A 16,717-nucleotide genomic window follows, 5' to 3' on the forward strand; every position below is an offset into this window, starting at 1 on the left:
AATGGCAGCCCTACCTATGATCCCCATGTCATGGTATCCCTTTTTGGCTCATACTATGAGAATCTTTATAACTGTTTAACCCCAGATCTTCATCTGCCCCTTACACAGTCATCCTTTGATAGCTTTTTTGATCCCCTAACGCTTCCGAGACTATCACCCTCAGACATTGCGGTCCTTAATGCTGACATTACATCTGAGGAGTTATTTCACACAATTAAACGTCTCCCCTCTCATAAAGCCCCGGGTCCAGATGGATTGCCCTACTACTATTATAAATCTTTCACCGGTATACTGGCCCCCCATCTCCTCTGTCTTTATCAAGATCTTTTCAGAGGTGTCATACCCCAGACAGAGTTCTCCCGCGCATACATTTCGGTTATCCCCAAACCCAACAAGGACCACTCTGTTGTAGATAATTATCGCCCCATTGCCCTACTAAACTCCGATTATAAGATTTTTACTAAAATCTTGGCCAACCGACTGTCCAGACTTATCTCCAAGCTCATACATAGGGATCAGGTAGGCTTTGTACCTGCCAGGCATGCAGCAAATAACACCAGGAGATCTATTGATCTGGTTGACTTGGTTAATCGATCCTCCATCCCTGCTATACTATTGAGTTTAGATGCTCAAAAAGCTTTTGATAGTCTAAGCTGGCCCTACATGTTTATGGTCTTGGAGAGGTTTGGCTTCCGGGGTCCATTTGTGGCAGCCTTGAAGACTCTTTATTCTTCCCCCTTTTCGCAGGTTAGATTAGCATCCTTTTTTTCGTACCCTTTTCAGATGTCAAATGGTGCGCGTCAGGGTTGTCCACTCTCTCCTTTATTGTTCATTCTCTGTTTGGAACCATTAGCCATCGCTATCAGGTCTAATCCAGATATACGCGGGATACAAACCCATTCCCATGAATACAAATTATCCCTGTTTGCAGACGACATTCTCCTCACACTTTCGAGTCCCCATACCTCCCTACCAATTTTACATAAGACCTTGTGTCAATTTGGAGCCTTATCAGGCTACAAAGTTAACACGTCCAAAACTGAGGCACTCCCATTACATATCCCACCCGTTGTTCTGTCATCTCTTCAGGAACCCACTCTTTAAAATATTTAGGTACTAATCTTACTTCCTCCTACCACTCCATATATGATGCCAATTTCCCCTCCCTATTTATAGCTATTTCCCGCTCTCTGAAACAATGGGATTCCCTACCTATCTCTTTCCTCGGACACATTAATGTACTAAAAATGACTGTGTTACCCAAACTTCTATATTTATTTGCAACTCTCCCCATTCCTGTCCCTATATCCAAACTTCACTCCCTTCAGAAATCTTTTCTGCATTTTATTTGGCACAATAAGCGGCATAGAATTGCACATTCTGTTTTGCTCTCCGTGTTCTAGGGGGGGCTTGGGGGCACCGGACATATTAACATACTACTAAGCAACTCACCTTCGTTTTCCCATGTCGTGGTCTGCCCATTATCCTCCTAACACATGGACTGAGATTGAATCTTTGCAGTTGTGTCTGGCTCATCCTTGCTCTCTCCTATGGTCGACCTCAGCAGTGGATGTCTCTTCCTTTCGTTACCTATTCCTTGGTCCTATGCACTTTTCTTTGACTGTTTGGCAGAAATGTAAGACTAAATTTACACTGGTCTCTGACTGTTCCCCACTGACAAATATCCTATTTAATCCTAATATCCCAGACAATATGGCTGTGTCCCGGATGTCTCCTTGGGTTGCAGCAAACCTATTCCAACTGCGTCACTTGGTACACCCGGTGACTCGGAAACTACATTCATTCTCAGATCTCCAGAAAAAAGCTCTACCATCCCAACATTTTTATATTTATCTTCAAATACGCCATTTTTTTTCTACCATGTCACCCTCACTGATCCTGGGGAAACCTACTCCCTTTGAACGTTTATGCATACAGGGTCCACATCAAAGGGGTCTTGTTTCTAACACATATAAACTCCTTATGGACGCCAGCTCCTTATCCAATGACACTCACCTTTACATGTGTAAGTGGTCTCAATTCTTACAATGTGACATAGACCTGTTAATGTGGAAGAAAGTTTGGGAAAACGAACCTACATCTTCTGTTTGTGTTGTCTTTAAGGAAAATACATACAAGATCATGATGTTGTGGTACAAAACACCTGAAGTCCTCCACACTTACAACTCGAATGCTTCTCCTACCTGCTGGCGCTGTGGTAAAGACCTTGGTTCTTTCTACCATATTTTTTGGACATGCAGTTCCATTACTCCCTTTTGGGAAGAGGTTCTTTCCCTGTTACAATCGCTATTGCATACCTCTCTCCTATTTGAACCATTATACTTTTTATTAAGTCTACCATTCCCAGGACTATCTAAAATGTCCAGGAAACTTTCTGTACATGTCCTGACCGTGGCTAGGAGAAGCATTCCTATGTGTTGGTTTTCCTCTACTCTCCCTTCAATGCTGATCTTATACAAAATTATTGCTGATGTAAGACAGCTGGAGTATTTGACCGCCCTACATAGTTGTTTGATTGCTGTGTTTGAGGCAGTATGGCACCCATGGGATATCTTCATTTCTTCTTCACTGGCCCAAAATGTAAGGTCCTAATAACCTCTACACTGTTATTTTATGACATTGTGGGGTTTATTTACTAGAGCTGGAGAGTCCAAAATCAGACTCCCTTCTGCATAGAAACCAATCAGCTTCCAGGTTTCATTGCCAAAGCTTCATTGAACAAGCTGAGGTTAGAAGCTGATTGGTTTCTATGCAGAAGAGAGTCTGATTTTGGACTCTCCAGCTTTAGTAAATAAACCCCTGTGTGTCCTGAACCTATGTAGTTTTACCATCGATGTACCTTTCTGTTGTTATTTTTTTTTTTCCCCTTTTGCAAGCATACTGTTTGTATACTTATTTGAAAACCAATAAAAATTGTTTATACAAAAAAAAAAAGATAAAATCAATAATAAAAGTGATTTTAGTGCCAGTTTGTATATTTCTAAACAAACCAAACAAAATTCAGATTTACTTTAAATTTAACACTGGTTCCTATATCTGCTGAAAACTCCAGTAATACAATATTGCTGTCAGAATTTGAATTATGTTAAGGCTTGGATCTATATAAAACCAAATAATGTCACTCTACTCATAATTTCTCATAATACAAAATAATTATCAAATTCAGCTGTGAGAGAATTACACTTTTGGTATGTCCTGGATAGAGAGGCAAACACACAAAGTACAAGGGTGTGTAATGATTCTATGTACGAAGGTTTTTTAGGTTTGGGATGTGTGCATGCCTTTCAATAAATAAGACCCTTAGTGTTCACAATTATATTTTAAGTAACATAATTATTGCTTCTTGTCTGTGCTTCTAAACATAAGTGTTCTATACAAGATAAAATATAATGTTTTATTCATATTTCTGCCTCGTTTTTCTTTAAACTCTTTTACTTCTATTGCTTTTAATACATGGAAATATAGCCTTGCTTTGACTATACCAACACCTTTAAATAAACATAATTTGTTCCCTTTTATGATCATATGCTTATAATCACTTGAATGACCATGAGCTTCTGCTCAATCTGATGGCCTCACACACTGGATAAGTATGGGCTTTTATGTCGTAGGATCACCACAGAAAACAAAAGGCTCTCTCCACATCTTAGCACAACTAATGCCCCAACAGTGTGAACCTAAAATCAGAGTATCAAGCATTTTTGAGTTTTCTGTTAGTATCCTGGCCTTAGGGAAAACGGATGATGGTAATAGTCTCAATTTTGAAAAGCATATCAGAAAAATCAAGAGCCTTTTTGGACCTCGGGTGACCAATTTTAACCTCTTTCCCTCCAGAGGATTTACCCCCTTCCTGCCCTAGCCATTTTTGCGATACGGCACCGCGTTACTTTAACTGACAATTTTGCGGTCATGTAACGCTGTACATAAATCTCCTGTGCATTTTTTATTTTTGGCTCTATAAACAAAGACTGACAATTAAAAAAAAAAACAATATTTTTTACTTTTTGCTATAAAACATAACAGTAAAAAAATTTAAACAATCAAATGTCTTCATAAATGTAGGCCAAAATGTATTCAGCTACATGTTTTTGCTAAAAAAAAATCCCATTACATGTAAATTAATTGGTTTACATGAAAGTTTATAGCATCTACAAATGGTGGTATATATTTATTTTTTTATACTAGTAATAGCGGTGATCAGCGACTTATAGTGGGACTGCGACAGGCATTCTGACACTAGGTGGGAACTGACTGACTGCCACTGGCATTCCAATGACACTAATACAGAGATCAGTGCTAATAAAAAGCACTGACAATGTACTAATCACGCTGGTCAGGAAGGGGTTAACATCAAAGGGTTAACAGTGTGCTGTTTTACATGATGTGCTGTGTATTTTACTAGGGAGACATGCTGCTGTGTATTTCTCTACTGTGCAGAGAAATACACAGCAGCATGTCCTTGCTGGCAGAAGAGAGACCTGTGTTGTTTACACACAGGTCTCTCCCCTGTCAGTTTCACACAGCAATCACTGGGTGCCAGCGGGGAATCTCCATCCGGAACCCAGTGATTGACATCCGTAGCCACCAATGGTGGTGCGGGTAGGACAGCCCGCGCCCCCTACCTGGAAATGCAAATCACGTATACTGTATATACGTGATTTTGCGCAGCCCTGCCACCCTGTAGCAGTAGCTCTACTATAGGGCAGCAAGAAAGTAGTTAATATAGCTTGTAAGTGGGGATTGGGGGGGATTATAGTTCACATGCACAGCAGTGGTGGGGAAGAATGGCATCATTTTTTAGTTACCTGATCACTAAATGGGCCCCTCACAGATGCTATTAATGTAGAGCTCTTTAACTACTGGGATGTGGAGGTTTTTCACTTTATATGTGAGCTCACTTTATATGATTTATAATTAATTTGGATGCTTATGCCTTGCATTTTCTTTGTACAAATAAAAAGCACAAATTTTGGTTTAGCAGAAGAAGTAGGAATTTGTGTCTGTCTCAAAAGAATAAAAGGGGGTTATGTTGTGTAAAAATTGTGTGAAAATTGGATGAATCATAAATAGACCCTTTAGAACAGGCATCCCTAAATTGCGGACCGTGGTTCGAACCTAGACCAAATGACAGTCCTATCTGGACCATGGTTTCACCACCCAGTAGCCTGGGTGTCCTCTCCTGGCTGCTGACCTCCTTCCTCCATTTCAGCTTTCATTACTACAGGAGCTGGCAGGCAGAAGGCACAGCACACCTGAACAGAGGGTGGGACCGCTCAAGCTCACAAGCCAGTAACTTGCTGACAGGACAGGGGGCGGTCCATGCTACCAATCATCTGCCCACCAACAGGAAATGCTGGGCAGTCCCGCCTCCCATCAAGACACACCACAGCCCCACCCACCAACCACTGTACGAGGTAGGATTGCAAAGGTTGGAGAGAGGCTATGACTGGAAGGGGAAAATGGGATGTAAAGGAGGGGGCTTTCATGTAATGGGGTTTGGGGGTTGTAAAGAAGTGTTGGCTGTTAAAAGGAACTGTGAAACAAGAAAGGGGGTCTGTGAAGGGGCTGGTACACCAGAAAGATGGGGGCTTTAAAGGGGACTGGGGTGCAAGGATAGGGGGCTGTAAAGGGGACTGGGATACAAGTAAGGTGGGGGCTGTGGAAGGGACTTGGATACAAGAAAGGGGAGGTTGAAAGGTACTTGGATGCAAGGAAAGGGGGGTGGGGAGTGGACTTGGATGCAACTAAAAGGGGTTTTGAAGGGGACTGATATACAAGAAAGGGGGGCTGTGAAGGGGACTGAGGTGCAAGGATAGGGGGTTGTGAAGAGAACTGGGATACAAGAAAAGGGGGCTGTGGAGGGGACTTGGATGAAAGAAAAGGGGGGCGGGGCTGTGAAGGGGACTAGCATAAAAGAAAGGGGGGTCGATGAAGGGGACTGGGATACAAGTAACTTGGGGGCTGTGAAGGGGACTGGATACTAGAAAGGGGGGTCTGTGAACAGGACTGGGGTACAAAGGGGGGGTTGAAAGGTACTGGGGTGTAAGAAAAAGGAGGGAGGGGACTTGGATTCGAAGAAAGGGGGCGGTGCTGGGAAGGGGACAGGTCCCCAGGCTGTAAAGGGGACTGGGGTGCAAGGAAAGGGGGGTTGTGAAGGGAACTGGGATACAAGAAAGGGGGGCTATAGAGGGGACATGGATGCAAGGAAAGGGGGGCAAGGCTGTGAAGGGGACTGGTATAAAAGAAAGGGGGCTGTGAAGGGGACTGAGATACAAGTAAGGTGAGGGCTGTGAAGGGAACTTGGATACAAGAAAAGGGGGAGGGGCTGTGATGCAAGGTGAGGGCTGTTATGTGAAGGGAACTTAGATGTAAACAGTGGGACTGTGATGTGAAGGGGTGACAGAGGACACTGATGTGAAGGTGAGGGGAACTGTGATGTAAATGGGGGACCTTAATGCAAAGGTGTGCTGTGATGTAGAGGTGGCACTGTAATGTAAAGGGGGGTGGACTGTAATGTAAAGGGGTGCTGTAATGTAAAGGGGGGCTGTATTGTAAATGAGAGTGCTGTAAAGGGGGCAGTATTGTAAAGAGGAGTGCTGTGATGTAAAGGGGGGGGGGCTGTGTTGTAAATGTGAGCACTGTAATGCAAAGTGGGGCTGTGATGTGAAGGGGGTGATGTAATGTAAAAGGGGGCTGTATTGTAAAGGGTGGGTGCTGTGATATAAAGAAGGACACTGTGATGTAAAGAGGGGGGGCTCTGCAATGTAAAAAAGGATGCTGTTGTGTAAAGGGAAGACTGGTGTGAAAAAGGCTAAGGGGGGGGGGGCTGTGATATAAAGGGGAAAGTGCAATGTACGGGTGGGGAGGGGCTGTGATATGAATGATTTGGGTCATAGCACAAATATGATACTCAGACCCCTGCTAGAAGAAAATTTTACTGACAAGACCTCTGTGAATTTTAATTCCATACCCCTGCTTTTGAATATGTGCATCCCATAAGATTTGTTGTTTGGATGGGGGTTGATGCAATGAAGGAGCTTTAGGCATTTGTTTTTCTATAAAGTAATTTGGAAACATTTATGGGAATAACTAGCAGTGCATCTTATATTTTCACTCAGTTTTTTTCTTGATATATATGTGAATTACCAAATTCACTCCACTTTTACCACACAATTAAAAGTTGCAAAGCTAGTGAACTGAAGCTGGATGATGCTCAGATTCATTACATTGAATCCTATTAAAGTGGTTCTAAAGTCATAAGGTGTTTTTATCTTAATGCTTTACTTGCATTAGGTAAAAAAAAACTCTCACTAAATCTTTTCTGCATTGCAAACAATGCAGCTGTCCTCCCTGTCAGTGTTTGCTGGCAATCACCGGGCTCCGGTGGGTAATCACCGTCTGGGACCCGGTGATTGACACCCGCAGCTGCATTCGGCGGCGCAGGTAGGGCGGTCACATGCCCCGCGTGCGCCCCCTACTCAAAATGCTAAATCATGTATATATGCGTGATTTTGCACAGTGGTGCTGGTCGGCAAGTGCTTTGCAACCATGACAGTTTCTGGTTGTTAAGGACACGGGTGGCCGTCCGCTCTTTAGCAACGTGGTATTTATTACTGATGTTAAATACGCTGGCATTAGATTACTGCATGTTTTCACTACTAAAATACTGCATCACTTCATAACATAACTTTAGTAGTGTTTTTTTGTAGTGTTTTTTTGTGAATTGAAAAAAAAATTAAAAACGGTGTGCAGTATATTACTGCATACTTTGATGCGGTAAAATACCGCTTTGTGAATGGAGCCCAGTATTCCCAATCATCACCAGACCAGTGTGGCCAACAACAGTGTTCCCGATCATTGCCACACCATTTCTAATGTCACCAGACCAGTGTACACCAATAACAATGTTCCTGAATGCCACTACACCAGTCCCAGTGTCACCAGATCTGTGTGAGCCAGCAACAGTGTTCCTGATTGCCACCACACCAGTCCCAGTATCACCTGATCAATGTAAGCCAGCCAGTGTCTCTGATCACTGCGAGACCCATGCAGTGTCACAAGACTAGTGTAACCCAGTAACAGTGTTCCCAATCACCATCAGATCAGTGCTGCTGATCACCACCACAGCAGTCTCAGTGTCATCAGACCAGTGGAACAATCAATACTGTTCCTAATCACTACAACACCAGTGACACTATTAGTACACCAGTGCACCCAGTGGCCACCAGTGTCAGTTTCACCAGAGCCAGTGCATCCATTAACAGTGTTCCTGATAACTGCCACACCAGTGCAGAGTTGCCTTTGTTGTATTGAGCCTGACCTGTATATTGACCATGTTTATGCCTGCTGCCTGGACCAATTATTAGCCTGTTATTTGACCATGTCTCTGCCTGCCACCTAAACTGATCCATCTGTATATCCAACTGGCTATGTCCCTGTGAGACACCAGTCTCAGCCATCTCCTGCAGACAAATGCACTCCTGGAACCACATGAACTCTTTTTTCACCCTTGGTTTAGCTTCCTGTGCCTCCTGGCCATTGAACAGTGCATTCCTGAGAGAAGCCACATACTAATAGGCTAGGCTTGCTTGGCTAATAGGAATGGGAACTGCTATAGGTGACTGCCACACTAAGCTATATTTATATGCTGACTAATTATATTTATATACTGACTACTGATATAATATCAGGCACATAATCTAGCATATTTGGTATCCACATATTTGAGAGGAGTAAAAGAATGTGCTGTGTGTGAAAAATATCCTATTAAATTGATAGCTTGTGTAAAAAGAAATCATATTCTATTCACATTTTCCAAAAAATTACAACGCGAAAATAAATGACAACGCCAAAGACTCAAATACCTCTAAAAATGCATTGGGGGTGTTTACTCTCCTAAATGTGGTCATTTCTACTGTCCTGGCACTCCAGCACCTCCAAAAATATGTATAAGTAGCCAGGAAACTAGATCCCTTATTTATGCCCCTTGACAGCTTGAAGGTGCCCTTTAGATTTTGTATCCTGGCTAGGCTATACAAAAGTCTTATATATGTGGTATCTCCATACTCTGAAAGAACAGCGTAATGTGTTTTAGGGTGAAATTCCAAGTATGACCATGCTGTGTATGAGAAATATTGTATTAATGGACAGCTGTATGTAAAAAAAAATACAAATGTTCTTTCTTCATTTTCTAAACTTGTGTTAGAAATGTGATCTTCAAAAGACTCATCATGCCTCTAATTTAATACATTTTAGAATCTACTTTGCAAAATGTGATAGGTAGCCAGGAAATCAGATGCATTATTTATGCTCCCTGAAAGCCTGGAGGTGCTCCTTGGATTTTGCCCCCCTCTGTGCATCTAGGCAGAAAAAAAAATTCACACATCTGGTATCCCCTCACTAGGGAGGAGCAGAAGAATAAGCTTTGTGGTGTAATTATAAGTGTGCCCATGGTGATCCCCTCATGTTTTGCATTGTATTGTTGTTCTGTCACATGTTCTGTCCCCCTCTGTAATGTACAGTGCTGAGCGAACTATTGGCGCTTTATAAATACTGTATAATAATAATAATGGTGTGTGTTAGAAGTAACTTATTAAAATGAAAACTTTGTGAAATAGATTTTTTTCTACTTTGTTCATTTTCCAAAAAAAGTGTCAGAAATTACTTAAAAACTCACAATGCCCCTTACTAAATACCTTGGAATGTCTTGTCTCTAAAATTGGTCATTTTTGGGAGTGTTTATACTGTCCTGGTATTTTATGGACTCAAGGAATGAGAGGCAGTCAGAATATCAGAGCTGATAAATTTCACACACACACACCATAGTTTATAGACTCTCTAACCTCCACACACACTAAATAATATACACATATTTGTCTTTAAACCAAAGAAATGTAACAGAATACATTTTGGTCTGAATTTATAAAGAAATATATTTATTTGCAAAATGTTATAGCAGAAATTAAGGGAAACTGTCTTTTTTTCCCCTTTATATATTTATATGCAGTGATATACAATGTATGTGGGTACAGTGTTACATGAGCAAGTAATTGTTAGCCAAAGTATCAAAATGCTGAAAACTAAAAAATGGCTTGTCTTCAAGTGGTTAATAGGGAAGAAAACACGAGAGGAGACTGAATGATCTACATACAGTAATTAATTTTACTCATCAAATTAAATAAGCAGAAGCACACACATTTTCTCCCAAATGTATTTAAATCTATTCTGAAAAATTCACTATGGAGCTCATAATGCATTTCAAGAAAACACATAACTTGAAAAATCCTAATTTTAGCATTTTAAAATATGTTTGCCTTGGCAAATAATTCATGTGGAAAATGCACTGCTGCAGTTACAAGCTATCTTCATAAAATCATCATCCTCTTGTCCTCAAGAAATCTTTTTTAGCAACATTAACAATCACAAAGTAAAAAAATGCACACTGTGTACCAAATATGCATGTCCTAATTTCTCACCTCTTGTGTTCTACAAGAAATATTTTTATCATTATACTTTCAATTATTTAGGCCCTATTATAAATTTATCTACTCCCAGACAGGTTCCCATTCTGGGATGATGTCAAAGCTGAGCTCATTGCAAACAGCCAAATGCACAGATGAAATATATATAATGGAGCAGTTTTACCTGCTGAAAAGTTTTTATTTCTGTCTATCCAATTTTGAGATTTACACAGCCCGTCCACACAGCATAGTCAGACGGCTTGCCTTATTTTATCTGTTTTCAGCTGAAGAAGGAATACAGTGCCTCCAGCCTGCTGATGGGCCATGGAGAAGCAGTGGCAGACTAATCATCCTGCTCTCTTTTCCGATTCTTGATATTACATCTGACTGGCTTGCAGTCCAGCCTCTATCCCTCTTTAGGAGTGCTACTATATAGGAAACTTAAAAAGGCTAAAGTAAAGTCAAATTCGAAAGTGTACACTAGATGCAATAAAAAAAAATAAGAAAAGAAAAGGGGGATTTAATATATGGATTGTGGCAGGGGAAACATTTTTATACAGTGGAGAAACCACCAGAAGGTCAGCAGGCGTTTAGTCCCCCCTTTTGGTATGAGGTTGAAGAAAAACCATTAAAAGTTTCAAGCCCCCCATTAGCCTTTAATATAATGGGAAAGTTTCTAGAAAATGGGAGTTTTAGGCCCCCCACTGCACCTGGGAAGCAGACACCTGGGAGGCATCTCTGTGGTGCTCCCCTCCCACCCACCCTTTTTTGTTGTTGCAGCCAATTATTGGTGAAGTCACCTTTCTTCAAATGAGAATGAGTAAGTGAGTATGTTAAATTGAACTGAGATGGATCAATAGATAGGTATGGTTAATAGGTTGTTGTTTTTATTATGTACAGCTTGAGTTGTAGTGACTAAGCTGGAGTACTGTAATGATACTTTAAGAAAACATGTTGAAAATATTAATATTGATTTAATATGTACAAATAAAGAGTTATTATAAAAAATTATACTTATATTTATACCAATAATAAAACGGCTGTGGCCAAGTTATTACCAAAAAATTTAAATAGCCTTAGTTTAAATTAAAAGATAATAGATTTATTTGGACCATGTTATATGTCACACACCTATTTAGGGTGTAACATTGTGCAAATCAGACCAGCAGATCCGCTTTGCGGAGTCCTCCTGTGTGAAAGGGCCCTTATATGTTAAAAATGTTTATATTTTCTTAATTTTTTTTTTTTTAAGATTCTAGGTCAGCAAAAAGAGTATTTAGACACTCTTAAAAGAGGAGAAGGCTATCACATGCAAGAAGGATGCTATGCTAGGGAATTGCCTTGGAGTAGTCAGATTTCATTGGCACATTGAAAATGAATAAAAATCAATTAATGGAAAGCAAAACTGCATCACTTTAAGATAGTGTGATATTTTTTATACAATTAATCCATTATATCTATTACAGCATAACCACTACATAATGTTATTTGGTGTACTTATAAGTTCAATGTTCCACAGTTCTTACGTCACACATTAGGCATGACTATTTCAGTATTCTATATAATTACATTCTTCTGTGTGGCAATGTAAACACTGTATATCTTTGTATTGGTTTTTAATGTAAACGTAAGCAAAAATATACACTATATTTTTTCTTTAATAAACATTAATGTTACCTTGCATGATGTCCTGTGAAAAAGAAAGATTAATCTACCTTTTGTTATGCAATGAGCAGTGCACATGACAGACTGCTGCTTGTTTCGTGTACATGCTGTCACTGACAGCTGCCTGGGAAGACCAGAACTATTTATAGTACTTTCTGATGATGCTATCACCATATCGGTAATGACATCATGATCCCATGACTTTCTTTATAAACAGCTGTCACTGACAGTGACAACTGCTAGTGTAGTTCTTTCTGTATGCACTTGCTAGCACATAGAAACACTTTTTTTAAACCCCTTCCAGACCCATCACTTTTAACCAGTTGCCTACCTTTGGCCTGTTACACACGTCCATAAAATCTCCTCCTCTGTACACAAGGCATGTAAGTCCAAGAGACTGCTTGCAGTTTCTTATCTCCCCTGCTTGCTCCTGTGCATAGTCCCCCTGAGACCCATCATCTGTAGAAAGAGGAGATCCCAATCCTACAACTGGTAGCCAGTCTGAAACCTTCCTCATTGAATGATCACTGTGACAGCCAATCACAGTGACCATTCAGTGTAAACAATAACAAAAAAAACAGGGGCTGTCTTATCTCCTCAATTCCCTGACAGACAGTGACCTGTGAGTGAGAGAGCTGCAGCTAACACAGAAGAATGTTTATTGCGCACCCATGGAATTAGTTAACCCTTAATTAACCTGGATATGCTCTTATTTTACCTTTATTCTACTATTTAACCCATTAATTTCAGTAGATCATCCTGTATAAACACTATTTGTAATAGTTTAATCTCTTGTTCCATGTTTCCATTTTAAATTATTTGTTAAAAAAAATAGAATACTGTTTAAATTACCAATGCATTATAAGAAAAATGAAATATGTGCAAAAAGTTAAAAAAAAAAAAAATAACGTAAATAACTTTAACATGCTTTGTATCAAAAATGTAATTTTAATGTTGCAGTGAATAGAACAAGCAGCAGAATAAAATGTACAGTATATGTTTTCTCCACAGCAATGGTACTTGTTCAAAATATTGCTGATCAAACTTACAATTTTTTTTTTTCTATTTTTTGCACATTTTTACTTTTTCTTTATTCCCCCTTAAAATTCAAATATATGTAAAAAAATTTTAGAAGACCTTAGGATTACAAGAAAGTCCCATTTGTTCTCAGAAAATGATGTAAGTATCAAATCTGTATCATAAGTAATTACAAAGCTATAGACTCATGAATAGACACACAATGGAAATGTGAAAACATGGTCTGGTCCATAGGGGGTAAACAGGTGTGAGAGCTGAAGTGGTAAAATTATTGACCTCCTGGAATGCACTCCATGCTGGGGGGTTGTTAATGAACTACTTTTGAGCTGCTTGCCCGCAATGTACTGCGGACGAGTGGCAGCTACAGGACCAGCGACGTACTCGTATGTCGCTGGTCCTTTGTTAACATAGGGGGGTGCTACGCACCCAAACGGGCACACAACCCTACCCCTCATGTCTCCTGTGTCCACTGGACACAACAGAATAAGAATCCTGGTAATCATGTGATCGCTATGCGGTCACATGATCACAATGGCAACAAATCTTTAATGAATCAATCTGATTCATAAAAGCTTTGCTTCTGTTCCTGTTGAGCTGTGATTGGTCCACATGGGGCCAATCATAGCACCTGTACCATGTGACCAGATGGAACCAATCACAAATCTCTATTACATTGAACTGTCATGAACACATTCATGACAGTTCAAAGCACGATTTTGCAAAGTGTGAAAAAACCTAACCCTGGACATGCTCAAAGCAGAGCATTTTGGGTGTTTTTCAGGTGTTACTACTCCACCCACTCTTTATTGTACCCAAAATAATTATTTAGACATATAGAACTTTCTTTTGGTGGTCTTTAACCACTTGCCCTCCAGAGGATTTACCCCCCTTCCTGACCAGGCCACTTTTTGCGTTACGGTGCTGCGTTACTTTAACTGACAATTGTGCAGTCATGCAATGCTACACCCACATGAAATTTCCATCCATTTTTCCAATGAATAGAGCTTTCTTTTGGTGGCATTTGATCGCCTGTGTGTTTTTTATTTTTTTGCGCTATAAAAAAAGACCGACAATTTTGAGAAAAAACAATATTTTTGACTTTTTGCTATTAACCACTAGCCTACAGGGCACTTATACCCCCTTCCTGCCCAAGCCAGTTGTCAGCTTTCAGTGCTGTTGCACTTTGAATGGAAATTGAGCGGTCATGCAACACTGTACCCATATTACATTTTTATTATTTTTTTGAGACAGATACAGCTTTCTTTTGGTGGTATTTAATCAACTATTGGTTTTTTATTTTTTGCTAAACAAACCAAAAACATCGGAACATTTTGAAAATTAAATGTTTATTTTCTAAGTTTTTGTTATAAAATTTTGTAAATAAGTGATTTTTCTCCTTCAGTAATGTTTGCTAATGAGGCTGCAGTGATGGACACTGATAGACTGTACTGATGGGCACTGATAGGTGGCACTGATGGGCATTGATGAGGAGGCACTAGTAGGTGGCACTGATGGGCATTGACAGGCATCGCTGATGGGCACTGAAAGGCAGTACTCATATATGGCACTGATAGGCTGCACTGATAGGTGGCACTGAATGGCACTGATAGGCGGCACTGACTGTCACTGTTAGGTGGCACTGACTGGCACTGTTCGGCTGCACTGATGCACACTAATAGGTGGCACTGACTGGCATTGACTGGCACTGATAGGTGGCACTGATTGGCAGCACTGATAGGTGGCTCTGACTGGCATTGATAGGTGGCACTAACTGGCACTGATAGGTGACACTGAAAGGCAGCTCAGATGGGCACTGATATGTGGCATTGATGTGCACTGGTAGGCACTGACATGTGGCATTGATGTGGCACTGATGGGCACTGGCAGGTGGCATTGATGAGTACTAACAGCTGGCATTGATGGGCACTGAGAGGTGGCACTGCTGGGGCTACACTGATCATCAGGGCACACTGACCATCAGTGCCCTGATGATCAGTGTACATGTCCCCTCCGAGGAATGCCGATTACTAGCTCTCCTCTCAAGCTGTCAGCGTGACAGCTCGTGGGGAGAGAAATGTCGATAACCAGCATTTCCCTATTTACATGCGATCAGCTGTGATTGGACACAGCTGATCACATGACCGAGCCAACATCTTCGGCTCTTTCTGTTGATCGGTGATCTGCTGTGTCCAAGGGACAGAACGCACCACCGATTGCTGCGCTGCTCTTTCCCAGATCCACGCATGTGTGATTAGAGTGGGAGAACATCATATGACGTCCTCCCAGAACGAGATAACCGCCTTGCGCCCGTCATTACCTTATATGGCAGACGGGAGGCGGTTAAACATGTCCAGTAAAAAAAATTTAAAAATCAAATTTCGTCATAAATTTAGGACAAAATGTATTCTGCTACATGTCTTTGCTAAAAAAAAAAATCCCTAATCCCTAATAAAAAGCACTGACACTGTATTAATGGCACTGGGCAGGAAGGGGTTACCATGTGGGGCGATCAAAGGGTTAACTGTGTGCTGTGTTAGTGCTTTCAACTGTAATGCACAGCCATACAAAGCAGTGTGCTGGAGCTGACAGGGGAGATAAGTGTATTGTTTACATACAGTTCTTTCCCTCCGTCGGTAATGCTCGGAAATCACCAGGTACCAGCGAGTATTCACTGGCCGGGACCCAGTGATTGACAGCCGAGGCTGCGAATAGTGCCCCCTACCTGGAAATCACACATTGTCATTAATCACCACTGTGTTTTTTTTACTTTTTACTACATAAAGAAAAAAGACCAAACATTTTGAAAAAAAAACTTATTTTATTTGGTATCTATTATATAGCTTTGCAAATAAATAATCTTAATATATTTAGGCCAAAATGTAACAGATCAGTGTATATTGTTTAGTCTGTCTGAAAGTTTTAGAATCTACAAACTATGGTTTATATGTTGTGTATTTAAAAATTGACCAGTGCTGATTAAGTTAGGCATCTAATTTCCTTACTACGGATCACATTTTTTGAGTCCCTAAATTGCCAGGACAGGGGAAACACCAATAAAATTATCCCAGTTTGGAAAGATAACATTCAACAGTATTTTCTGAAAGACATAGTGAGTTTTTTTTTTTTTTTAGGAAATGTCATTTTTTGCCACACATTTTAGGAAAACTTTAGGGGGAGAGAGAGAGAGGATGAATAAATATATATATAGGCTCCTTCTCCCATTGCTCAGGTTTGCCCTCTTCAGACACAGAAGATCACAGAATCATAGATCAAGGTACAAGGCCGATTAAATTGGCTCTGTACCTGTACACTTTTGAACAAAGGCATCAGCCTCTGCTATGCTTCCTTTCACAGCAGTAAGCTTTTTGTTGTACTGTGTTTCATACAGTGATCATCACTGTAGGAAGCACTCAATATGCAAAAAAAAAAGATCAGTTGCTAGAGCAGTGAAGTGCAGTGTCACTATGGTGAAAACATATTGCTGTGTGAAAGCATACTGATGTCATCAGCGCAACAGTCAGTTTCTCTGATCA

General features: G+C 40.6%; 1 protein-coding gene and 1 long non-coding RNA gene across 2 annotated transcripts in view; one reads left to right on the forward strand and one right to left on the reverse strand.

Annotated features, from left to right (window-relative positions):
* Window positions 1–12,581, reverse strand: part of LOC149469315 (uncharacterized) — a 210,075-nt gene extending 197,494 nt beyond the window's left edge. Inside the window, exon 1 of the long non-coding RNA XR_016311616.1 lies at window positions 12,478–12,581. This is a non-coding gene — a long non-coding RNA (uncharacterized LOC149469315). The remainder of the gene's footprint in view (window positions 1–12,477) is intronic.
* SHISA9 (shisa family member 9) overlaps window positions 1–16,717 on the forward strand; it is a 1,225,124-nt gene that overhangs the window by 957,929 nt on the left and 250,478 nt on the right. The gene's annotated exons all lie outside the window — the stretch shown is intronic.

Source organism: Staurois parvus, unplaced genomic scaffold (genome assembly GCF_062004578.1).
Source record: "Staurois parvus isolate SC_StPar_1 unplaced genomic scaffold, SC_StPar_1.0 ptg000075l, whole genome shotgun sequence".
Classification (NCBI taxonomy): Eukaryota; Metazoa; Chordata; class Amphibia; order Anura; family Ranidae; genus Staurois; species Staurois parvus.